Raw genomic sequence first — 27,630 nt, 5'->3', positions numbered from 1 at the left:
AAGCCAACCTCCCTCTCTAGGCTGTTTCATGAATATGGCTGATAATCTGGATACTCTGACTGTGCGTACTGGTACATCTGCTGTGTAACGTGTTGTGTTGCAGCTATAGGCTGCGGTACTGTAACTGTCTGTGGTGCATTCTGCGGTGGCTGGGAAGTCTGTGAAACTTGTTCTTGTCTAGGCGGACGTGGTCTCTCTTTCGTTTTACCAGTAGCTATGTTGTGTTTCAGAACTGCACATTCATTTATATAATGACCTGGCTGTTTACAGTAATTGCATGTCCCTTTAACGGGAGCTGTAGGATGACTGGCTTGACTCGGACCCCTCTTCTGACTGTCTTGCGGAACAGACTGTGCGACTAGTACTTTCATTTTCGTGTCTTTCATACGTCTCCTTTCGTGTTCCTGCTCCTCCCTAATTCTGTTCTGGTGGTACTGTAGCATCTGGAGCATTTGTGACGGAGTATTAGCTTGCCAGGTACTTTCGACTTTCAGTACTCGATTTTTAACTTGTGGACTTGAATTCTCAACTAGTTTGGTAACAAAAAGATGTGGATACGATTCACTACTTGTTTTCAGACCACTATTAATAATGAAACATTTCTCAAATCTAGAATAAAAATCACTAGTATCTTCGTCTTGTTTCTGTTTACAGGCTGAGATGGCATCCCAGTCTTCCTTTTTCGTGGCTAGTAATCTTGGCAAAACTTGGATTAATAATTCGGGCAATGCTTTAGCTTTATCCCCAAGACCGGTACCTGGAACTAGTGTGTTATCTTCAGTTTCTAATGCGGTCCAATCTATCTTTTTCTCTCCCACCTCCCATTCTTTTTCTTTGAGTTTTTCATATGTGCCCGCAGGCAACAGGACCTTTAACATTTTAATGATATCAGGATACGTGTATTCTCCCATACGGAGCATGTCCTTTAATTCACGGTGGAACCCTGCTGGATCTTTATCGTGACAGGGTATTAACTTTTTCATTTCCAGAACTTCTATTTTCGTGATAGGGGTGTAAACAAATACTCGTTCTAGACCACCCCCCTCTCCCTTAACTGGATATACTTCTCGTAACGGATTCTGTCTGTCTATGTAGAATGATTTTCTTTCTGGGGGTGGAACGGGAACAAAATGCGGATTCAGGAACGTTCTGTATTTGTGGCGCTGTTCTAATATGACACTAATTAAATCGGTACCTAGACCTTTCCATCTGTTTAGGAGTAACTCGTTCAGTACATCATGTAAAGGACCTGGATCAGAATGCTGATCCTCATACAGTGTAATGAGGTGCTGGATCATATACGTACCCACCAGACGCTGCTCGGCTGGGGGCAGTTTCAGAAACGTTTGGGCCACTATTTCATCTGGAAACGTGGTAGAATCACTAGTCCATCGGACTGCTGATCGGGCTAGTTCTTGTTCATGCATTGTACTAAGCTCGCTATAACCTATTCGTGATTTCAGAATTTGATCGGTGGCCTGGAATACTTGTTCAAGAGAACACTGTTCTGGTACTGGAGGAGGAAAAACTTTCTTGTAATCTAGGCGTGAATGTCTGTCGGAAAATCTAGTTCTACCTACATACGCTATTCTGGAGGGATTCTCGCTGTCTACCTCTTCACTAGAAGAGTCATTCTCTTTCTCGGTTCCTCTTTTTGCTTCCTCCTTCTGGTGTATACTTATAATTTCCTGACGAATTTTCTTGTACATACTTTCTACACTACCTTGTGTCTTGTGTTTTCCCTCGGCTATATTGTCACTCCACCTGGTCAGGCCTTTCATCTCGTCTTTGTCTTTATCAGGATAATCTTGCTCTCTTATTAAACAGTTAATCAAGAACTGTAAAATCATATGTTGAATCTCGGCTTTCCTGTGTGCCATAGCTTCGTGAATACTTCCTGGATTCTCCCCTGTACGGACAAAACGATATATTCTGTCTAGATGTTCCTTCATGTCGGGCAGGGTGACCAAAAAGTTGGCAACCCTTCTTAAACGTACTGAATATAATACCATGTGATCTTCGCCTGGAACTGGATCATATATACAGTCAGTAAGAAGTCGCTTGAGGTCTGTGTATGTAGCCACTTTTGGCGTACGCTGTAACGCTGCTTCTCGCGGCGTCAGTCGTCTTACTTGAGGCGGGGTGATAGGAGCACCTCCCCCCGCTGCTCCTGAACTAGAATCGTCAGTTAATACTGTACGTGCTGGTAAAGTGACTGGCAAACCGGGTGCATTTAATGTGGGCTGGTCCGGGGGTACTGGCACATTAACTTGGTCCCCGGGACCAGTGGCTGGAGGAACAGGAATTACATTATTTACAGGATGGTGAGGGTGAGCGGGCGGAATACGATTTGCATAGGCTGGGACTGTGTCGTCCAAGTAGGACGAAAGAAAAATTTCAGCTGCGGTCGGTTTATGACGTAGCTTAATCGGGACCAATGGTGGCGGTAAATTACAGGATGCTTCCGGGGTTGCCTTCGGCAAGCCCTCGGCAAGAAGAGGATACATACCTTTAATAAGGGCATTTCTCTGTCTGTCTGACTGTTCTGCTCTAACTCGTTCACCTTCTTCGATTAATTCCCTTTCTTGGGCTTTTTCTGAGGATTCCCTACTCAATTCTGTTTTTCTGAATTCTTTTTTGGTTCTTCTATGAGATTCTTTGCGCCATAACTCGATGGCATCTTTCTGGGACTGTCTGGCTTTCTTTTTCCATAATGCTTCTTCTACTCGCATGATGCACTCGGCATCCCATGTACCTGATACAGGCCATCTATATTTCTCTTCAAGATCCTTCGTGTAATCCGCCCATAAGTCTAGATATAATATGGCATCTAAGCCATGCTTGTGATACATAAAGTGTCCAGGACTGTCCCTAGGAGGGACAGGAACTGCTTCTTCGAGTAACCCTTTTCTGGTCTTTATCTGACGTAACTTCGAAAACAGAGGCATGTCTAAGTTGTACTTGAACACAATACACAATAATCACATTAATGAAATGGCAAACAAATCACTCATACCACGACATAGAAATACATTAATAACAGTTCGAACAGAATACTACCTGATACACTGAAAACATAACACTTACATTTCTCGAGAACGGACTTACTAGAATTACTGGATGCACTGCTAAAACAGTACAGAACATACCGGTCTCGTAAAGAGACACGTCATACCGTATCCACCTAGGTGAATACTTCGGACTGGATCTGTGTACCCAAACCCATCGGACCAGGAACAAACTAATGAACCTGTCTAGATACTTCCCCCGCAACGGTACTCACCGGGAAGCAGAAACTGAAGGCCTCGGACTGGACTGGACTGCTACGACGTCTGGTTACTACGCATGCGCTTCGAACTTCGGACTTCAGAAACAGGTGGGCCTCCGGATACCTCGGACCCTGCTCTCTCGGCTTGGGCTCTGGTCGGGACGAACCGCATTCCTCACCGCCTCGTCTGGATGCCGGACCGCAGTTTCCGTCTCCTCCGTGGGCCTGAGGGAGACTTGATGAAGCAGAAATATCTGCACGTGCACGGTAGAGTTCCGTCATGGCTGTAGAAGGGTCAGGGGGCCTGCGTTACATCGCCGGCGCGTGGGGAAGGGGCTCGTCCCTATTCGGGCGCCATTTATGTGGTAAATAAATAATTAATTACCGGTACTATTTTTGAATACATTAATAATAACAGATAGCTCAATAAATAAGAGGCAGGATCCGGGGAATCTGAGTCTAACAGGCTTTAATCAGGCACAAGGGAAGGGACAGGATCAGAACAGCCTGAAATAGAATGGCATAGAAGGCAGCTGCAACGTCTCATTAACAGTACAAGGTATATATAGTAAAACATCACAATTACATTACATGCAGTAGGCGTAACAAGTGACAAGCGTAAGATAAGAACACATTGGCGTGAAAAGAAGGCGTGCACAGGGCGTGCACGTAGACATGTGATGAGAACGTCACAGAAGTGTCATAAATGGGTGGATACATGGAGGGGGCTACCTGAGCAGCTGGAACCTTTAACCTAGTGGTGCGCACAAACGGACAATGACGTGTTACCGGGGAGAACTGGGGGCTATGACTTCTGCACTAGAAGAGGAGACTAAAGTCTACGGTGTCAGGACGACATGTACCTATAGCATATCTGGTATCTGGTGTTTGGAGTACATGTTGATAGAATCTAAAAGTTATCAGGGCAAAGGCTACTTGACACTAAAGCTGGTGCATGCATATATTCTACATGTATTGCGTGTGCTATGAATCTTCCATGAATATTAATACAGTAATTCTCTTGCATGGAGACAGAAAGACTAGACTATAGCTGAAGCTGTTTATGCGGTTCGCTAGCTTAGGAATGTGAAGACGGAGAGCTGAACTGATAACTAGAGGCATAACATATTCTTGGCAGACAGGCAGGCAGAGCCAGGCCGGGCACCGCGCTGCGCGGCAGGAAGTAAGTGAAGGGTCAGGGATGCAGGTGGGGGCTGCATCGCTCCTCAGAGTGGGTTCAGGAGACTGGAGCTTGAATCTGGTGTCCAGGCCCTTTTGAGGCCTAGAAACGGGGACAATTCAATGAATTAACGTGCACACTGTAAAACGTGGCAACATAGGCCTAATACTCGTTGCACACGAGAACTGGAAAATGGCATACTAGAGTTGGACACAACTATAATTGCGTCTTTAATCGATCATAGGGGGATATATGCATATCGATCATGCACATATAACATAGGATGGGGAACACGTAGGCACACATGACAAGGCAAAATTCAATTTTCCTCAAAAGAGGCAAACCAATTTAGGACAAGGCCAGAGAGACCCAGCCTGTGTTGAAGATCAATCAGGTTCTCATGTTTGACAGTATCAAAGGCTGAAGACAAGTCCAGAAGGATCAGGAGACAAGGGACATTTTGGTCAAGGGATTTCAAAGCGTCATCTACAATGTGAGTAATTGCCATTTCCGTACTGTGTCCTCTTCTGAAACCTGACTGATGGGGGCCAAGGTGTTGATATTTCTCCATGTGGTTGCATAGCTTTGAGTGAACACATTTTTCGAGCAATCTAGCTAGTGTCATAATGCTGGTGATAGATCGGAACTTTGTTAGGATCTGACAGATCTGCGTTGGGCTTCTTAGGAATGGGAGTAACTTGCCCCACCTTGAGGCAGTCAGGTATATTTCCCTGTAAGAGGGATTCATGAATGATCCTGGACCAAAGAGAGAGAATGGCTGAATTGAGCTCTTTAAAAAACTTAGCAGGTAAAGGATCACTGAAATGGTGGAAGGTTTAAGGGACACCACGTTGTGTGGAAGCTCTGTGACATTTGGGAGGAGAAAGGAGTTCCAAGAGGCGTTATTTTTGAGAGAACAGCCAGAGGGGGAGGATATTGTCAAGGATTCAGCCAGCTCAACTGATAATGCGGATAGTTTCGGAGGCCTCTGAGTTGGGGTGACAGGTAGTAGCTCCAGCTAGATTTTCCTTGATTTTTCAGAGAAGTGAGATGTGAAATCATCCCCACTAGGAATCATGGATCCCGGAGTAGAGATCGGGTTGGAAGAATGGTTAGCTTGTGCCTTGTTGATTTCAAAGAGTTTCTTGGGTCTATTTCTGGCTCTATCCAGCTGTGTCCTGTAGTGATCTATTTTAGTCAAGCAGATGTGTTTGATGTACAAACTTCTCACTTTCCATAGTTGGGAGAGACTGGTGGCAGAGGGTATGTTTCTCCAGAGCCTCTCTGAGAGTCTAAGATTGCGCCGCTCATCATTTAAGGCACAATTAAACTAGGTTTGGATTGTTTGACTGGAATCCTTTTGAGTTGCTTCTGTGCAATAGTATCAAGAATGTTAGACACTGTGTTAATGTAGTGATCAGAGAGATCATCAAGGTTGGTTGTTAAAAGTTAGGCTGCACACGTCAACATTATCGGCGCCATCTTGCTCTCCTTGAACCCATTCGTGCAAGTAAGCGGCAGCCATTTTGAGCACCATGGCCTCCCTGCCCCTCGCTGATAGCCAGCGCGTCTCTCTCTCTCTCTCAACCTCGCAGGCATCCCCCCGCACACTGGCCACCCCCCGCTCTCACATGCCTTGGGTCATAAACCCCTCTTCAGCGCAGCTCTGCCTCGGAATCCCATCCTGTTCCCAGCGCGACACCTCCCTTCATTCCTTTCATGGTCCCAGGCCCTTTGATACAAACCCCCTTTTCCTGTGTGCCCGTTTGTCTTCCTCGTTCCCAGGCCGCCACCTGGCTCTGCGGATACTGTTTATTGCCCCCCCGTACAGTAGGAAGCTTCCCCCATTAAAGGACCCTCGAATTGATCAAAGCCCCCACCCTATGATATCCGATCAACCCCACACATTCCGTGAATCGGCGGAATGTCCAGCTGCGTGATAATCATCACCTATTGTGACCGGGGTGGGGACTTCAACTGTAAATGTGTGTGGGAACGGGCCTGTAGGGGAGATTCCGAGGATGTCCTTTCATACTTCAAAGCATTTCAAGAATGTGTTACCTGCAATAAAGATCATAAACCTGTGCATAAGAGGCCAGGCCTCAGAGATGCGGTTAGAGCACCTCGTGACGATACTTGCTGTCCGAACTGATGTGTTCTCCTCCGGAGAGAATAAACCTTGTTTCCTGCCTTCCAGTCTCCAGCGCCTGCCTCTTCATTGATTAATATCTTGTGGGTTAAAGAGGCGACACCGCCGGGCAATACTTAAGGATCTTTTTCTGATTGGTAGCCTGACCTTTTTTACAATTGGCGTCCCAAACGTGGGGCCCATCAGTGACTCGTGGATCCAGTGGGAGAGGTCCTGACGACAGAGTGAATGACTGCAACGATCGGGAGTGCACCTGTCCGATAGACCCTCGTCTGACAGCCGATCATCCGAACTTCACTGGTTCCGAACAGACCTCTCTCGAGTGATCTACGGTCCTGACTGGGAACCATCAGGAGTGCCGCGAGGATTACGAAGAAAAGAGGACGATCGGGCGCTGGATTCGGAAGACAAGAAACTGTCCATGCGGTCCGGGTAAGGTCGTGTAAACACGACGAATTGCGAAATGATTGTTTGATTGTTTAGAAAATACTAGTATTACTCTTTGTTGATTTATTTGGAGATTCGCTGTCTGCAAACGGAGAAACAACAGGCTCTCTCTTTGCAAGCAGTGGAGGATAGGTAACGCAGCCGTCGTGCCTATCTTTCTCCCCCACTGATTAATTATTTGAACCTGAACTATTGTTCACAGACTGTTTTCTGGAGATTCTCTGTCTGCAAACAGGAAAGAGCTTCCCCCCCCCCTTTTTACAGATAGTGAAAGGGTAGGTAACGCAGACCTTTGCGGGCCTACTTATTCTCCCCACTGAATTGTTTGATTGACCGAACGTTGACTATTCGATATTGGTTCATGAGGTATTCACTGCCTGCAAACAACGTAGAATAGAAATATTCTGTCTAGTCTTTGCACGCAGTGATAAGATAGGCAGTGCTGACTTTTGTCCTCGTTGTGAGCCGTCATGCCTGTCTTCTCCCCACTGATTGGTAGCCTGTTTAGCCCGGACCGCTTATTAGAGATGGACCATCCGGCTCCACTGGAAGGCACCCCTAATAAAGACATGTTCATGAAGCATGGATTGATCGCTATAGCCTATAACAAACTGTGGCATAAATATACGAAAAAGGATCGAGAAAGTCAGTGGCCACTGCTAGGATCCTTCGATGATGACAAAATAAACGCGCTAGAAACAGCCCTTGGTAAAAACAAGACAACGCCCACTATGCTTGATAGTTTCGGCATGTGGCGCAAAGAAACTGAACAACGTAAAAAGAAAACTGAGAGTAGGTTGGGAAAAGAGCTGCGAAAAGCAGCCCACCTAGCTGCTCAGAAACTAGAAGGAGAGATAAAGGAAAGAGAGAAAGCCAAACAGAAACTAGAAATGGAAACATCAAGCCAGTGTCCGGTTAGAACGTCCTCCATGCTCTACCCTGATTTACCCTCGAAACAACGAGCCAACGATGATCTGCTGTTAGGTCCTCCGATCATCTACATGCCCCCTCCATATGCCCCTTCCCAACCCAGAAATGGAAACATCAAGCCAGTGTCCGGTTAGAACGTCCTCCATGCTCTACCCTGATTTACCCTCGAAACAACGAGCCAACGATGATCTGCTGTTAGGTCCTCCGATCATCTACATGCCCCCTCCATATGCCCCTTCCCAACCCTTAGCACAGCACCCACCACCCCCAGGTACAAACGAGGGTAGCGCCACAGCTTCGGCCCCCATGGCCTCTGTGCCGGCCGAACTCCTTGTATTAAATACTACGCAAACGACAACGTTAGGCGACCCTGAGACCCGAAGGGCTGGTTCTGCAAGAACAAGCAGACTAAGCAAAGATGAGCGAGCAGGGATCGACAAGATAGCAAGGACACTGGTAGAAAGGAAGGAAGATGAAGAGTACATCACGGATATGTTTAACTCGTATACAGGGAGTCACAGACGACATTTTACCGTACGACTGTGTTACCATGTCTTGAACGCATACGAGGACCGATATCGAGACAAAGGTCCCGAGAGCCTAACGACTCTGTACCGGAAGGTCGATATCGGGGATGAGGGCGAGTGTGATGTGACGGACCTCCTTACGCGAACGCTTGAGGTTTTCTGCCACCTCACTGAACGAGAATCGGGAACTAAACCCACGACATCCGTAGCGACCGAACCACAAACTGAGCAATCTAACACCATGATGCCGATACGAGAGGCTGCCCCTTACTGGGTTCCTCCATGAGGTGCAGGGACTAACGATGATGCAAACCACCAAGATGCAAAAGGAAGGGTAGTGTACAACTGGGTCTACCAGCCATGGGACCGGCAAGAGATTCTGACATTCCGGAAATCTCTGCCTGACCTACGTAAAAACCCCACTGCCTTCTATACTGAATTGGGTACAGCCCTAGGTTCAACGATTATGACCCTGGCTGACATCGACTTGTTTTTCGGGTTATGTCTACCAGCTGATGTGTGGAAGCAAATCCGGAAAGTCGACCACCTTGAGCTGTTTGGACATACCTGGTCACAACTCGATAACATTGATAAACAACGAGGACCTGGACAAAAGCCTTTGAAATCCATTCTAGACCTTCCAGATAAAATCGTACAGAAATTAAAAACCCTGATTCCAGAAAAGAAAGTGGACTGGTCGATAGTAACGGCCTGTCGCCAGAAACCCCAGGAGGATGTATCGGAATACTTCTCCCGGTTTGAAACGGTGTTCTCCGATTACAGCGGCCAGGACATGACCACTGCAACCGGACACCATCTGTTTGTCCAGAATTATGTTAAGGGTCTGTCACCGGAGGTCTCCCAGAAACTGCAGGCTAGCGAGAGTAGTTGGGCAGCCTCCAAACCTACGGCTATCCTCCAGATGGCCCAATATTATGAACATCAGAAAAATGAAAACGATAGAGCAACAGAGAAAAAGAAGAAGGACTTGAAAGAGAGGGTGATGATTGCCCAACTGCAAGGGGTGACTATAGGACGAGACCAATACCGGGGAAACTATCAGACGAACGTCCCTAAGACTGCATTTCCCCAGGACCGCACTTTGACTCCCCACAGTGGACGTACAGACCTTAGAGAGGACCAGTGTGCTTTCTGCAAAGGAACTGGCCATTGGAAATCCCAGTGCCCAGTTCTTCTGGAAATAATCAGAAACAAAGACCCCAAGGACATAGCAAGTGGACCGAGAAAAAAGGGACAACAGCGAGGGCCCCCAAATGACACGACTAACGACAGATCAGGCAGACCAAATACATTTGATCGACCCAGACAGAACCAATACCAGCAATCTGACTACGATGACGCCCACAACTTTGCATAGGACTGCCAAGGGCAAGGGAGGGATCCAGTCGAGCTCTATGTTGACCAGCAAGGCCCTTACGTCACTGCTAAGGTCCTGGGTACAAAGTCTCCATTTCTGGTAGACACTGGCGCAACACGTAGTGCGTTATCTAAACGACTGATTCCAAGGGCACCCTTGTCTGGCTCACTTATAACATCGACAGGTTTCGATGGAACGCCCTCCACTAACCCTTTGTCCGCCCCGATCCTCTTCGACTTAGAAAACAACACCACTGACACCACGTTTTTGCTTTCCTCCAATAGCCCTGACGCCATTATGGGACTTGACTTATTGAAACACTTCCGAGCGACAATCAGATGTTCTCAAGACGGAGTTCGAGTTTTCCTTTACGACAACCCCGTTCTGCTTAGACATTGCCCTCCTCGACGCATGTTTTCCATCACCGACGCTGACACATCCCTGCTTGACACTCTGCCTCCGTATCTGTGGGCCAAGGCGGATTCGGACGTAGGGCGCATGTTGATTGACCCAGTGCACATTACTGTCCGACCAGACGCAACACTCCCAAAACTTCCACAATATCGGATATCGCCCGAGGGCGAGAAGGCATTGGTAAAGATTATTCAGTCGCTGATAGACGCAGGAGTGGTAGAGGAAGTGGTTAGCAACGTTTGCAACAGCCCTATCTTGCCCATCATCAAGAAACAGGGAGAGGGAGATGAGAAAGCATACCGTTTTATCATTGACCTTCGAGAGATCAACAAAGTGGTGGTACCCCAGTACCCCGTGGTCTCAGACATCACCACCATCCTGACTTTGATTCCTTCTACTGCCACCACCTTCACTGTCATTGACCTCAAAAACGCATTCTTTTCCATCCCCATCCACCCAGACAGCCGATATCTCTTCGGCTTCACCCTAAAAGCCCGCTCATATAGGTTCTGCCGAGCACCCCAGGGCTACACAGAAAGCCCTAGCATCTACAGCCAGGCCCTCAAGAGACAACTGGATCAAGTCCAGTTACCCGATGGAGTGGTGTTAGTGCAATATGTCGATGACATCCTTTTGGCAGCCGACACCACTCCATTAGCAGTTACAGCCACCATTCAACTCCTGCACTTCCTTGCGGAAAATGGCCACAAGGTCTCCAAGAAGAAGTTGCAATTCTGCCAACCCCAGGTCACTTACCTAGGCCACCTTTTGTCCAAAGAAGGAAGGAAACTCACTCCCGACCGGATCCAAACCATTCTCGAAACTCCTGTCCCTAAGACCCAGAAACAGGTTCGCTCCCTACTAGGCCTCACCTCCTTCTGCCGACAGTGGTTACCAAACTTTAGCCTCATTGTGAAACCGCTGCTTTCTCTGCTAGGTAAAGACGTCCCCTTCCCACTCCCTTGGACCCCTGAGTGTCAAACCTCCTTCACGGAACTACGAGATGCCCTTTGTTCGGCCCCTGTCCTAGGTACCCCTGATTACACAAAGCCCTTCTCCCTTTACACTCACGAAAGGGAGGGGTGCGCTTTATCTGTCCTGACCCAGGCCATTGGCCCAAAGCAACGACCGTGCGCTTACTTCTCTGCCACTCTTGACCCTGTAGCCAGAGCCTTGCCTGCCTGCCTTCGAGCTGTAGCTGCTGCTGCAATCTCTATCCGACAGAGTGAGGGGATCGTGCTCTCGAATTCCCTCACGGTACTGGTACCCCATGCAGTTGACACCCTCCTGAACCAAACCAAGACGCAACACCTGACGAGTGCACGACTGACTGGATACGAACTGACTTTGCTTGCACCCCATATCGCCCTGAAAAGATGCACCACACTGAACCCGGCAACTCTGTTACCCTTACCAGAGAACGATCCCAATGTGCACCCTGTACATGACTGCGTGACTCTTACGGACGAACAGACTAGAAGTAGGGTTGACCTCAGAGACACGGCTTTCCCTGACCCTGACGGAGAGCTGTGGGTGGACGGTTCTTGCATCAAACTCCCCGATGGCACCACTTCCGCTGCCTATGCAGTCACCACGGCTCGAACTGTAGTCGAGACAGCCCGCATCACGCAACGATCTGCCCAGGCAGCGGAACTGATTGCCCTGACACGAGCCTGCATTCTGGCAGCAGGAACCACAGCGAACATTTACACCGACAGCCAGTATGCCTTCGGGGTGGTTCACCATTTTGGGCTCCTTTGGAGGGAAAGGGGATTCTTGACCTCACACGGCACCCCCATTTTGCACGGGGATCTAGTCTCCGCCTTGATCGAAGCTGTCCTTCTCCCCAAAAAGCTTGCAGTCGTCAAATGCCAGGCACACAAAAGGGTGACAGACATCATTGGGCAGGGAAATGCGCTAGCCGACATCACTGCCCGAACGACAGCTGAAAATAGGACGACAACACATATGTACGTGACCAGGTCACAAGCAGAAAAATGGACTGACGCTAGGGACACTATTAGAGACATTCAAATGGCTAGCACACAGCACGAACTGACTGAATGGACACGGGTGGGATTAAAAGATGACGAAGGCTGCTGGCGGACAAGAGACACAAACAAATGGTTGCTACCTGACTCATACCTGATTCCCATACTGACTATGGCACACTCCCCTGCCCACATAGGATCAGCCCCCATGATTGAACTTGTCTCCAGAGTTTGGCACAATGATAAAATCACAGACTCCGCCAAACGTCTGGTCCAACAATTCTTGATATGCCTGCAACACAACCCCGGGAAAGGAACTGTAGTACCCCGGGGAGGATTTGGGGTCCCAAATCACCCGTTTGAAGTCCTGCAGATGGACTACATCCAGCTAGACAGGTGCCAAGGCCTGAAATATGTACTTGTTGTGGTGTGCGCATTTAGCAAATGGGTGGAAGCATACCCAACCCGTGACAACACTGCTATGGCCACTGCAAAAGTACTGTTAAAGGAGTTTTTCCCCCGTTACGGCCTTTGTCGTATTTTATGGAGCGATAATGGCCCCCACTTCATAGCCGAAGTCATCCAGCTCATCTTAAAGGGGTTGGGCATCAAGCAGAAATTCCACGCAGTCTTCCACCCCCAGTCTGCTGGACTTGTTGAGCGACACAATGCCACACTAAAGCTTAAACTGGCCAAGATAGTGGCTACCACGGGTCTGAAATGGCCAGACGCCCTCCCACTGGCATTGCTATCGATGCGTTCCACCCCCACCAGACATCACTTAACACCTTATGAAGTTGTTTTCGGTCGACCCATGAGTGTCTGGTCTGCACCGAAACCAACTTCCATTCATGACGTCCCGGACGTCCTAATGTCTGATTATCTGTATAAATTGACTGAAACTCTGTCTGTCATTCATCAGCAGGTGCAGCAGGCCATCCCCGATGCTTCCAGGGGTCCGGGTCACGCCATCCAACCTGGAGATTTCGTGCTGATCCGAAACTTTCAGCGGTCGAAGAGTTTGGAACCCCGGTGGACGGGCCCCTGGCAAGTGTTAATCACCACCCGGACGGCTCTTCGTGTGGAGGGGAAACGGCACTGGCTGCACGCACACCACTGTAAGAAGGTCTCCTCGACCCTGGCCACGACAGAAAACATCGACAACCAAGAAGAGCTCCTGAACAAGGACCGACCGTCACTAACCTGCTATCCTGATACCGAAGCACTTGAACTTTCGAAATTCTCTGATCCCACTGTGCCATCCAGAGAAGGGTATTTCCTGCGTCGAAAGGAGGGAGCTTCGGCTAAGTAGACCACGAACTAAGTTAAATCTCAGAACGGTGACCCAAAGCAACCAAGGGTTACCTGGAGAGAAGCTAAACTAAGTCTGTGGTTCTGCCCACTACCGAGCACATTGAAGATGAAGATGATGGAAGCGCCAGATAAGAAGATGATGGAAGCGCCAAATAAGAAGATGATGGAGGCAACAGGAAATACCCACTACAGAAACCCAAGAACAGACAGACTCCACAGCTCAAAGACAATTGCACTCTTCATCACAATCCTTTTCTGCTTTCTCCTCATGACTACACTCTGGATTGTGGAAGAAAATGCACCTGCTCACGAAACATTCCTGACCACTGCTCAGCCTACCACCATGAAGGAACATTATCTGATTTCGCTCTCTCCTCAACTCAGAGAGAGGCGAAAGGAGTTTTGGAATAACTCTTTCGTACAGCTACTTCACCAGCACAATCTTGCCACCAATGCCACCAACTGTTGGATCTGTGGGTTGCTACCCCACGCCACTGGACACTCGATACCATTCATCCCTTCACCCTTCTCAGTTCATGGCTCCTGCCTTGCTTGGCTGATCCTCCTGCAAGAAAGCTATAAGGACAATGCCACCTCCAGCAAAACCGTAACGCATTTCTTCCACGGGGTCTGGCGAAACAAAACAAAGACACACTTCTGCCCGCAGACCTCCAACGACTCAATCCACATGGACATCCCTGCTAAAGAACGAATTGAAATGCAGGTGTTCAACAATCCAACCAGACCCACCTTCTCCTACCTGCGGAAACGAACGGCTGCCACTCTGACTATGGCCCTATCAGTCATCAACGTCACAGGCCACATGTGCATAGAAGGACGTGGGACACAGCTGGTGGGCCGCAGTGCTTGCCGTTTTACCAGAACTTTGGACTCCACGGATCCACCTTCCTTTGTGTCGTCCCCAAACATGTATTTCGTCTGCGGCACAAAGGCCTACACCTGGCTCCCCAAAGGCTGGGGGGGCACTTGTTTCATCTCCTTCATCCTTCCTCCGACTTATGTGGCCCCAGCGAATCATCATAGACAAAAACGAGCCAAGGACATTGAACAAGCCGACTCAACAGGAGCGCAGTTCCTCGATGCCATGAAGGGACTTGTTCCCCTCTGGGGCCCGATGGCAAACAGCCGTGCCATCCGACATCTGACTCGGGCAGTTGAGACTACAATGAACATCACAGCTGGTATCTTTGCTAACAACACCGCCGAACTTCAAGCGGTCCGCTTGGTGGCCCTCCAGAACCGCCTTGTCCTAGATGTGGTTCTTGCGGACCGTGGTGGAGCATGCCGCATTATTGGGTCCAGCTGCTGTACATACATACCGGACAACTCACCCTCAGTGTACAAAGCCATCGAACATCTTCACAGACTCTCTTCAGAAGTCCACCAGGATCAGGAAGAATGGTCGCTTGGTGGTTGGTTCTGGAACACCGTTAAGAACTGGGGCTGGAAACTGTTCACCATTATCCTGATTCCTGTAGTTGTAATATGCGGTCTATGCTTAGGAATTCAATGTCTGCCACCTCTGTGTTCACTATGTACAAATTGTATTTGCCCTAAGACTGTGGACTTTGGAAACGAACGCATGGGAGCATTATATGATGCCGAGGTTGGGAATTTGATGAAGATTGACATTGAGTAGGCAAGTTGGCTAGATATGTTGAAAAGGGAGGACTGTTAAAAGTTAGGCTGCACACGTCAACATTATCGGCGCCATCTTGCTCTCCTTGAACCCATTCGTGCAAGTAAGCGGCAGCCATTTTGAGCACCATGGCCTCCCTGCCCCTCGCTGATAGCCAGCGCGTCTCTCTCTCTCTCTCAACCTCGCAGGCATCCCCCCGCACACTGGCCACCCCCCGCTCTCACATGCCTTGGGTCATAAACCCCTCTTCAGCGCAGCTCTGCCTCGGAATCCCATCCTGTTCCCAGCGCGACACCTCCCTTCATTCCTTTCATGGTCCCAGGCCCTTTGATACAAACCCCCTTTTCCTGTGTGCCCGTTTGTCTTCCTCGTTCCCAGGCCGCCACCTGGCTCTGCGGATACTGTTTATTGCCCCCCCGTACAGTAGGAAGCTTCCCCCATTAAAGGACCCTCGAATTGATCAAAGCCCCCACCCTATGATATCCGATCAACCCCACACATTCCGTGAATCGGCGGAATGTCCAGCTGCGCGATAATCATCACCTATTGTGACCGGGGTGGGGACTTCAACTGTAAATGTGTGTGGGAACGGGCCTGTAGGGGAGATTCCGAGGATGTCCTTTCATACTTCAAAGCATTTCAAGAATGTGTTACCTGCAATAAAGATCATAAACCTGTGCATAAGAGGCCAGGCCTCAGAGATGCGGTTAGAGCACCTCGTGACGATACTTGCTGTCCGAACTGATGTGTTCTCCTCCGGAGAGAATAAACCTTGTTTCCTGCCTTCCAGTCTCCAGCGCCTGCCTCTTCATTGATTAATATCTTGTGGGTTAAAGAGGCGACACCGCCGGGCAATACTTAAGGATCTTTTTCTGATTGGTAGCCTGACCTTTTTTACATGGTCATGTTGAGAGGGGGCTGTAGTCTCTTTTTGGTGATTGAGGTTAGCAAATTGATGTTGAGGTCTCTCATATTGTGCATCAGTTGTTTGGTTTAAGGGGTTGGCCCTGTCTACCCAAGGCCTTTTCCAAGATGAGGAAGGGAATTTGATGATGATCCGACCAGTCACAGGGTAGGATTTCACCTATTTGTATGCTATTGTCTTTAGCAATGATACGTTCGAGAGTGGAGCCCCTATTGTGGGCAGGACCCTTACAGAGTTGTGAAAGGTTACGGTCAGGGAGGAAAGCCTTCAAGGAACAGACTATAGGATCATTTGAGTCATTCCACTGTAGGTTAAAGTCTCAGAGAAAGATGTGGTAGAGTTGGTCCAAGCTCGAGCTAATGACCCCCATGATTTGGTCTATGAAGAGCAGATTGTCACCCGGTGGATGATAAATCGAGTGCAGCACACAAACCTTGTTTCCTTTATTCCAGATTTCGGTGACCAGCTGTTCACAGGAGGATAACACAGAACATAGCGATTGTTTAACGGTGAGGTTGGAGTGATGAATGCATGCAATGCCCCCCTCCCCGGTTTTAACAAGTCGATCGTTTCTGATAATGGCCTTTTGAAATCCAATAACGATCTTTAGGGGCCAATTATTATCCAAGTCTTAACGGCCAGCTGCCTCGCCCCCTTCCCCACAACATGGGTTGAATCCACCATTGTTCCGATTTTCAAAAAGGGGGACCATCAGGATCCGAAATGTTATAGACCCATCTCCTTGCTAGATGCTATGACTAAAGTAGTGGGCCGAAACATATTGGAATGTTTACAAGACTGGGCATAAGCGAACAATATCCTGTCCGATATCCAATACGGCTTCCGCGTGGGGATGGGGACCGTGGAGCAAAGTATAAACGTAGCCATTTTAGTTGGGAAGTATACACGGGTGAAGAGAGGTAGATTGTTTCTGGCGTTTGTAGATCTTACTGCCGCATTTGATTCAGTGAGACATAGTGAGCTGTGGGTCATTCTTGAACAGATAGGGGTGGACACTCAAATCATTAATTTCCTTAAACGCCTACATTGCGAAGCTAAGGGACGAATGCGATTCGGAGTAGCAGGTGATTGGACCGCCCCTTTCCCTATTAGAAGAGGAGTCAGGCATGGGTGCGTCCTGGCTCCTTTTCTTTTTAACCTTTATATAAATGGCCTGTACGAGGCACTGATTAAGGATAATAAAGATTTTCCTCAAATAGCGGCACGCCCTATTCCTGCTTTTCTCTACGCTGACGATGCGGTTCTAATGTCTCACACTCAAGTGGGCTTACAGCGGGTTTTAAATAGTTTTACCAAATATATGGGTCATCTGGACCTGAAAGTAAATACCACATAAACATATAAAATGAGGTGCGGGCCAGGGAGCCTTAAATATAGGGATATGTTTTTGGAAGGCCAAAAAATAGAGCACACAACTAGCTTTGCTTACTTGGGCATACTCTTTGATCGCAATGACACATGGTCACGAGCCATTGCAGCAAAGAAACTTGCTTTTGTTAGATCTACAACAGCCCTCGCTAATTTTGAGAGGAAGCTTGGGAGAAGACCTCCATCAGAACTAATACACATTTACAAAGCCAAGTGCATCTCAGCAGCTATATATGGGGCAGGTGTATGGGGATTTGCGGACACCCAACCCCTATAAACTGTGGAAAACAGCTTTCTGAGATACATATTGGCAGCCCCCAGCAGTTTATGTGTGTATGTCTGCCACTCTGAGTTGGGGCTCTCCTATATCGCAGACTTAATTAAGATGGAGCCTATTCTCCTTAGGCATTGGTCATGGATAAAACTCGAGACTTAGCTAAATCGGGATATCCTAGCAGACAGCTTACAATTTGAAAAAGCCTTAGTGATTCCGTGGTTGACGTTTATCAGAAATTTTATGTCCGATATCGGACATTTGGAATATTATACTAATCCTAAATCCATGCAATCTATTAGCAGAAAGGAGTTAAAGAAAGAGGGTCTCCTTCACTTAAACTCTATAAGACTAGCAGGAGAAAGCGTAAAACCCATGGTCATGCATAATCAACAGCTTTTAACTTCTTTTAGTATTCAGTCTTACTTGTTATTTGTATCTGGTGGCTATGATAGATTTTTATTAACGCGTTTCAGATGCTGTATCTTTCATAGGCTTGTGAGTTTCCCAATTGTTAATGACTGATCACGAGAACTAAGCCTGTGCCCATGTGATAATCACTCAGAACAAACTACAATTCATGTGATCTTTTTTTGTAAATTTTATAGCCATTTAAGGAAAGTCTGGATTGTCCCAATACTAAAAGCGCTTGGGCTGAGACAATGCCTCCCAGCTTTTCTGGTGTTACAGCTTCTGGATGATATACACAGGGCTTGGAGAGTAGGAATTTTTCTAAAAAAAAGTATATAGCCACAGGAAAAGTATCATGTTTTAATTATGGAACTCAATATTCTGATTGCCTGCATTGTGAAATTTTATTGGCCCTGTTTATGATATTTCTATCATATCTTTTGTATGAATTGTCTTTTTAATGTACTTTTATGATTGCCTTGAAAAGCAATCGAATAAAGTGAATTGAATTGAATTCATAATGCCGTAGTTAGGGAGGATTAAGATGTCGAGCACAGGGCAGGAGGTATCATTGAGCCAGGTTTCAGTGAGAATCAGTAGGTCCAGGTTTTGCAAAATGATGAAATCTGAAATATCCGCTGCATGCTTCCCAGCTGATCTACAGTTGAGTAGCATCGATTTGATGTGATGGTTGGAGGTGATCACTTAATGATGAGAGGTGGTTATATGATGTAGGTTTCCTTTGTTAACCGATCTGTGCTTAACACTTGGTTCCCTGTCAGGGTCTAAGCTGACGGAGCGGAAGTTGAGAATAGGGTAGGAGGAGGAGACAGTCTTTGGGTCAGTGTAAGAGAATAGGAGGGGGAGAAGTCCTCCACAGATAGCTGAGGCCGGAGTATATGGGGCTTAGAATGATGGTTAGGTAAAGGCCTAGCGCTCCAGCTGGAACTAAGAGGGGAGTGGAAAGAGTAATGGCTGTTAGCCACGTAGAATATATTCTGTGTGTTGTATTTATTGGTCCTCTGGGCGGTAGGTGTAATCCAGAGCTTCTCCATCTTCAAGGAGAACTGTAGTATGCGCTGCACAATCTCTTTGACAGCCAATCAAAGCAGGGCCTGTTAATGTCCTTTTCCGCTGAACCAGAATGAGATGCTTGGGCTGATCTAGCAGCGAGCGGGTTAATAGAGGGTTGAGTAAGACCCTTACCACAGTTACAGGGGGAGATAAAGTCATGCTTTGAGACTGGAATCAGAGCCCAGAGTGGAATTACAGGCAAGCAAAATGGATGTAGGAGATGTATATTGCCCCCAGCATTACCTTTATAGGGAAAATTGCTAATTCAGCATTAGGGTATTATTGAAGTAATCTTTCTTTTGGAATGGAAAATACCATGCTGAAATCTTTGTTACTTCACTGATGTCCTTGTATTATTTAATAATTCTGGACTGTTTTGTCTGGTAGATTTGTTCCCAGAAAACAAAGTGGTATTACTGCATGCGGTAATACCGAGGGACTTGTAATATCAGTTTCCACTCAATTAGGTATTGTGGTGCATCTTATTTCACTACCAAGATGGTAGCCAGCAATCTTTATAGCTTGGCTGTGCAATAACTGTTGAAGCAAATGCAGTGGGCAGCTACCGTCTACTCGTGAGCCAGTGGATTCACAGCCAAGAACTATGAAGCCCGTGAAACTATGCACTTTTGTGCCAACCACCATTTCTTTTGCCACAAGAATACCTAAAGAGCAGCAAAAGAAGAAGATATACTATAATAAAGTGTACCACTGGATTGGATACCTGAAGTGCTTTAAATGGGCCGGGATTTGCAATGGCTGAGAACCGGCAAAGACAACAATGGAAATTGAAGCAGGTCTTTATGGAGCCCTCTATTTCAGAACGTTATTGACTAAAATAGCAAACAAACTTACCTGTCTGCCTGGGCACTGTGAATTCACCAAGCATGTATTGTTCACCCATTTAAATGTAACATGAGCTGGGTTTCGACCTCTGTTAGACAGGTTCATTTTATCCATCCTTATGATGTGTTGCTGCACTAGTAATATTGCTCAGTATGAGAGGGTGCACAGATTCGGACATTTGGTGTATGTGCTCGGTTCGAGGAGTCAATGGGGAAAACTACTATATATAGAATTATGATGGTATACATTTAAGTCAGAACCCTCCCTAAACTGTAACAATTCCATAAGTGCATCATATATTCTTAGAGAACCATGTTTACCTTGGTTGTGGGAATGTAGGGTTTGTGTCTGTGCTGCATGAGTGCAACATCTTTGCCTTTGCCTGGGAAAGCATGGTGTGTCCCTGGTTCGCAGGGTATGTGCCTAGGAACCATGAGTGCAGGGTAGATGTCTTGACAGACAATGCACTCTGTGAACAAATGAAACTTTCTGACTTCAGAAGTCTATGGAATACACAATTTACACAACTATGGGATGTATTTGAGGTTTTATATTTAATTACATCTTTATTCTAGTTATAATAGAAAAGAAAAGACAGAATACGAGAGTACATTTTGTGTTATGATGTTTAAAGAAATCAGGGACACTAGCACACCAGGTAGGCGTCTTGTCAATTTAACTGTTTCAGCCATAAAGCCAAGGTTGCCAGTTTTAGCTGTAGGAATACAAGAGCACCAGAATTCCAGATTCCAGCTGTTATCCGACTAAAAAGAATAAGTGATTATGCGGTTCCTCCCCCGATTGGGGAATACCCACACAGACTTATAGACACCACTTACATTTTCCAGCTGCTCTGAGCAAGCTGAAATTGTCAGTGAAAGGGCTGGTGAAAGGTGGGATGTGGTTGAGAAGGTTGGTGGTCCGGGAAGGCTTGACTCTATCCCATGGAGCATTGGCTGCTCCTTCTGTACTGTGCAGGTGTGGGTGAATAGGTGTGCCCCAACCTGAACTCCCAGTACTTGCTTTAATATTCTCCAGTGTATCAGGGTCCAGAACTTTAGATCTAGAGTTTGTGGACTTAATAATTCCAGGCTCTATGAAATTTGGAAGTATTGCTCCGTGTGAAATTACGCCAGGGACTTATGCATGAAAGTATGATAAAAACCACGTCTAGAATAAAAACTTCATCTGGCTTTTTTAGGAATATGTATTTGGAGCAAATTTTCTGCATGGAGCCTTTTTTGAAGTTCTTGCATAACATCAGATAAGGGATTTGCTGAAGATCAAGTAACATGGCCAAGTTTTAGCACTGAAAGTGCCACACAGGACTGCTTGCTGCACAGCTTCAGGACCCTGCCCGCATTTTATCACTAATATATTTTGGTAAAGTCAGGATGTCAAGCTTATTGAACCGCATTACCCTATGAGGGTGTTATGGTATGATCACCCCAGAGAAGTGCCCAACTTGTTGGGAATCCAAGCCAGCTTTATTAGATCACTCGATATTTGAAAAGAACCTGCTTTTAAGCATTCCCAATAGTTGCAGATAAGAGGCATGAGCAAATTGTATGGCCTGTTCTCAGGGCTCTGTGGCAGTGGTTGCTTATGGGCCAATATCTGTGAAAGATACTGCCAGTCAACATTGGTGTTCCAAGATGTCATATACTGTACCACGCCAGTTGAACAACCAGGTTATCGCCTTTGTACACGTGATTCTCTAAGTGTGTGCATTAAAGGGTAATTACTTGCTTTCCAATATGTATAATAGAGATATAAAGCCAACGTGACAGCTGACTAACTGCAAATGCAAGCCAGACATCAACAGCTAGTGTTCTGGTGCAGGACAAACTAAGCACAACTCCCTGTGGCATTGTTTTGGCAACATGGATGCAAATAACATACACTATGCTCCTTATGACAGAGTTAACAGAGTAGCATTACTAGAGCAAACTTCATAAACAGACTCCTCACTGCAGTCTGATCTGGATCAGTCCTTTCAAGGGAAGGGCTACACATCTCTTCATGGTATGGCCGCATACACCAATCATACACAGCGCTTCTCTGCAGAACCTAAATCCAATGACGCCCAGACCCAAACAAGAAACAGCTTTGAATGTTCAGTATCTGCTTCCACATTTCTAATGTATACTCTTAAAGTGTGTTGAATTATAGTCACATCATCTCTGATCCATAATAACGTGGCCAATAGGACACACCATCAAACATAGAAGATGCCCATTGTGCACATGTAGATGATATATGGGAAGCTGCAGATTGGCATGCAGTTGACGGCTTTCTTATAAAGTAATTTTGATTCATTTTGTCCCAAGGAATGGATATTTTTTTATTTTTCACTTGTTTGAGTGTGCGACCTGCAAATCCACGTTTCTTCTTCCCTCTGCACCGCTGCTGCTTACTCACAGTGGGCAGGTACCCTAGACTTGCTATGTCCTTCTCTGAACTTTCTCCAGGTGCCTGGATGATGCTTACTCTATCTTCCAACCTAACAACACATCCTTTAGAGTATCCTCTTTCCCCTTATGTTTGGTAGAAATGAATTCTCCATATCCACACACAAATCACATATTATTCTGTAGCTGGACCAATCACATATTATTCTGTAGCTAGCTGATTCAATCACATAATGTTATGATGCCTGATTTTTTGACAGAGCAGTGCTTCCCTTGTAAAAGAGGTTGGGTGACGCGTCCATTGAATACACATATTTTCCATCTAATAGTTTCTTCTTCTTTCTCCCTTGTGTGGTCTTTCCTCTCTTGCTCTGGGTATGTGTCTGATGACCAAAAATAAGTGCCGGTGGCCCCCAACTGCAACCACCAGCTTAAAATTAAGCAATGCGACTGTGTTTGGCAACTGACTTTCTGTCTCAGTGTCTTTGCCTTAAGTCAGGCAACTGGCAATGCTCCAAAAGGCTTGGAGATTCACCTCTCAGATCAAGCACAAGGATCTGACTCGGATAACTTTTGCCTATTTGTCCTCAGATGCTTACCATATTTCCACAAGCACTCTGAAGCTGCGCTATTACCACATATAAACAATTAATTCCATATATAAGAACACACGTTCACGACTTCAACCTTCATTTCATATCGGTTAATGCTTTTAAGTCAGCAAGCGGACACACACGATCTCAAGTTCTGGGACAGTTTTCTGTTTTTACCTTCATCATACCACCTTGGGGAAATAAAAGCTCTTTAATCTTCAATATGTTAAAAGTAAGGACAAGCTGTGTCGTCACGGTCGAAGAATGCAATCTCGGGTTGTGTTACACGTTGGAATATGATTGAATGGTAATTTACTGCCATCTCGTGGCCAAAGAGTGCTAAACATTCATTTTTCAAAGTCCAAGTATGATTGGATTTTACTCTATTTTTCGTTCCTTTCCTGAATCCTCATTTCATTTTGGGGTGGTGCAATATTAAGTATATTTGTCACGATCTACAGTGTGTGTTGAAGAAGGAGAGAATTAAATGGCTCGCTCTGATAGGGCATCATTATATGCGCACCTAATAAGACTTGGATGGCCAAATAACACCAGTAACACCTATAAATTAAACATTTCAATTTATAAAACGTGGCTTTCCACAGGTGTATGGATGTACGTGTAGAATTACAGGAGTATGGATTAATTTAAAGTATGAGTAAAGCTCCTCTTGAGGGGGCATATTAACAACGGCCAGCGATAATCATCGCTGGTCGTGCTTAGCGATAATTATATAATCGCAGGCTATCTCTGGTATTTATCACCCTGGTAGCGCGTAATTAACAATGGGTTACTCCAGGGCGATAACAATTACAGAGCAAGCGAGGTTATCGTCCTTTTGCAGGGAACATCGCTGGTTTTCCAGCGATGTTCCCTGCAAAAGGGTGATAACCTTGCTGATACGGCCCACAGGGTTGTATCAGCATAATCCACCCCCTATGTTAGGGATGGCTAAGTCAGGATTTTAGCAGACGTTAGATTTTGGCGAAAACTGCAGTTTTCGGCAAAATCTAATGTGTGCTAACATCATGTGGGCTGCCTTGTAAATATCGCAATGTAAACATCAGCGATATTTGCAAGGTAGTCCATTTGGGGTACGCCCACTTTGCATCTCATTGGAGATGTAAAGGGAGGCGTTGGGGAAAAGGGTGCTAACATGTGATTATGCATGTTAGCAACTTCTTGTAAATAGGGCGCTGGTTTTATCTCAGCTTTTTTGGCTTTGTAAGCCAAAAAAAGCGGAGACAAAGCCCTTGTAAATATGCCCCTTAGGTCGGTTGCAGGCATCCGAGGGGAGAGGCACCTTCAAATGGTGGTGACCAACAACAAATTCTCAAGTTCTTGGGTCACAAACATTTTGTAGTTAATTTGCAACCCTGCAAATATCTACAAATTTGCTAATGACAAACACAGGATTAAATATGTTTTCGAAGTGGGAAAGGGAAGAGAACCTCCAAAATTAATGAAAGTGGCTGAAGAAAGATTTTCGAAAATATTGTTATTTTGTTAAATTATTGCTTTTAGAAAATGAAAAAGGGTAGGCCCACCGATGTGTTATATTATTGTATTTCGAAATACACACTTGCTACTTTTTCGAATATGTAAATGTTTACACGTGTTAGTACTCCTAGGAAGCTGTGACAATCACAAGGCACCAGGAGAACTCCTGGAAGTCTTTGCGAATCAGAAAAAGTCAGAAAGTCTATCTGACCCTAGGAGACGGGGCCACATTTCTGACTTTCTTTATGAATTGTGCCCATAGTTCTTTCTATGTTTAGATAATTGAAACACGCTGCATTTTATTGACAAATTAATTTCCAATTGTAGTGTACATTGGATCTGGCAATGCTATGTCATTGCCATATGCCACATAACTTTCCTTTTTTTAGGCGCCATCATAAACCCTGCACTATTTGCTGACCAATAATATATCCCCCAGCCAAGGCTTTAAGTGGGATGAAAAAACTGGGGGTCTCTCAAAGGGGCGTGGCCAATGTAAATAAGGGCGTGGCTTAAAAACCTGTGTTTAGCACAGTGAGCCGCCCGACTTGTATTTTGCTGTTCCTGTCATTGCGTCCAGATATATGATACAACAAGTCACATCATACCTACAAGTCAGCACTATCAGCTTTGTCAATGATTGCTAGATGCATAAGATAAATAAGCAGCAACTATGGCTTTTATATAATATTGAAAACACTTCCACTTAAAGCCCTGGTGGTGACACCACGGCAATGTTGCTGCTCCTGAGATTTAACACCTTGGGAGCTTCATAAATAGACCTCCCCAGTGCTGCGCTGTCCATTATCCAGTGCTGAAATGGACGTCCAGCGGTCGCACGCAGCACTGGGGAGGTAGTGCCTGTGACGACCGTTGGCCGACGGCAGCACTTAAAGGGTTAAAAAGAGAAGGGAAATCCAGAGAGAAAAGGACTCTCTTTAAAGGATTTCCCTTCCCCTACAACTCTCACCACGCGCACATAAATGTGCCTGCTGTCACTGCAGTCCGGAAAAATAAAACGGACTGCCTGTGCCAGGGCACAAAACAGAGCCCGATAGAGAGCCGTTAAGTGGCCCCCTTTAAAAACTGCCAGTGCTCAGACCAGGTGAGATCCGGCCCACTTAAAGCCCTGCCCCCAGCATTACCTTTATAGGAAAAATTGCTAATTCTACATTCAGGTATTATTGAAGTAACCTTTCTTTTGAAAGGGAAAATATCATGCTGAAATCTTCGTTACTTCGCTGATGTCTATGTGTTATTTATTAATGCTAAACCTTTTTCTGGAGCAGTTTCTTCCAGGCTTGATCAGGTAGATTTGACAAAGTTGTATTACCAAGGAACTTTTAATATCGTTTTCCACCCAACTAGGTATTGTGATGCATCTTGTTTCACCACCAAGATGGTAGCCAGCAATCTTTATAGCATGATCGTGCGATAACTGTTGAAGCAAATGCAGTGAGCAGCTACCGCCTACTCAGGAACCAGTGGATGCAAAGCCAGGAACTATGGAGCCTTTGAAAATATGAACTTTTTTTGCCACCCACCAATTCTTTTGCCAAAAGAATACCTAAATAGCGTCAAAAAGAAGAAGGTGTACCATAATAAAGTGTGACACTAGTCTGTATACCTGAAGTGTTTTAATGGGCCAGGATCGGCAATGGCTGAGAACTGGCAAATACAACAATGGAAATTGAAGCATGTCCATGTGGAGCCCTCTATTTCTGTAATTTATTGACTAAAGTAGCAAAGAACTGCACCTGTTCGCCTGTGCACTGTGAATTGGGTTTAGACCTCTGTTATACAGGTTAATTTTACCCAATCTTATGATGTGTTGCTGCACTAGTAATACTGCTCAGTATGAGAGGGTCCACAGATTTGGACATTTGGTGTATGTGCTCGGTTCGAGGAGTCAATGGGGAAAACTGCCATATGTAGAATTATGATGGGACACATTTATGTCAGAATCCACCCTAAACTGTAATAATTCCATAAGGGCATCCTATATGCTTAGAGAACGATGTTTACCTTGGTCCTGGGAATGTATGGTTTGTGTCTGTGTTGCATGAGTGCCATGTCTGTGCTTTGGCCTGTGAGAGCATGGTGTGTGCCTGGCTTGTATGAGCCTTAGGTATGTGCCTAGGTACCATGAGTACAGGGTAGATGCTTGGATTGACAATGCACTCTGTGAACAAATGAAAGTTTGTGACTTCAGAAGTCCTTTGAATACACAATGTATACAACTATTTATTTGAGATTTTATATTTAATTGCATCTGTATTCCAGTCTTAATAGGAAAGCAAAGACAGAACTTGAGAGTAAATATTGTGTTATGATGTTTAAGGAAATCTGGGAGAGTAGCACACCGGGTAGGCATCTTGTCAGTAAATCTATTTCGGCTGTAAATTACAAGGTTGCCGGTTTTAGCTGCAGGAATACAAGAGCGCCATAATTCCAGATCACTATTTCAAAAGACAAGGGAACCCAATAGGCAATTGGTCAGGGACCTTGGGTGCGTATATAATTTCTAAAGACAGGGGTCCCTAGACAGTTTAGGGATACTCAAGGTAATAAATATAGGCTAAATAGACTCTATATTCTTTGTCCAGCCAGACAGAGTTTAATATTCAATAGGTGCATGGAAAGGATTTCATACAAAATTCAAGTGGGACACAGCCTGCGTCCTACTAATACAAATAGACAAACAACAATTAGGGAAGGGTTCAGGTAAGGGGTGCGAGTCTGCATAACATAGAATATAGCAGACTTGAATAACGTGCAAAAGCCATTGCACAATAGGATACACAATGTATTACATGCATATGGCGTATAAATTGTCGAAGGACATATGAGTCACAGTGTGGCAATGGCAGACAGCGGTTGACCTCACTATATTCTGAGCAGTGACTCAAGCAACTAGTCGCCGGGACCGCGCCATATGGACACAAACCG

Source organism: Lissotriton helveticus, chromosome 3_1 (assembly GCF_964261635.1).
Source record: "Lissotriton helveticus chromosome 3_1, aLisHel1.1, whole genome shotgun sequence".
Lineage (NCBI taxonomy): Eukaryota > Metazoa > Chordata > Amphibia > Caudata > Salamandridae > Lissotriton > Lissotriton helveticus.
The sequence above is the reverse complement of the archived record's forward strand: the minus strand, read 5'-3'. Positions refer to the sequence as shown.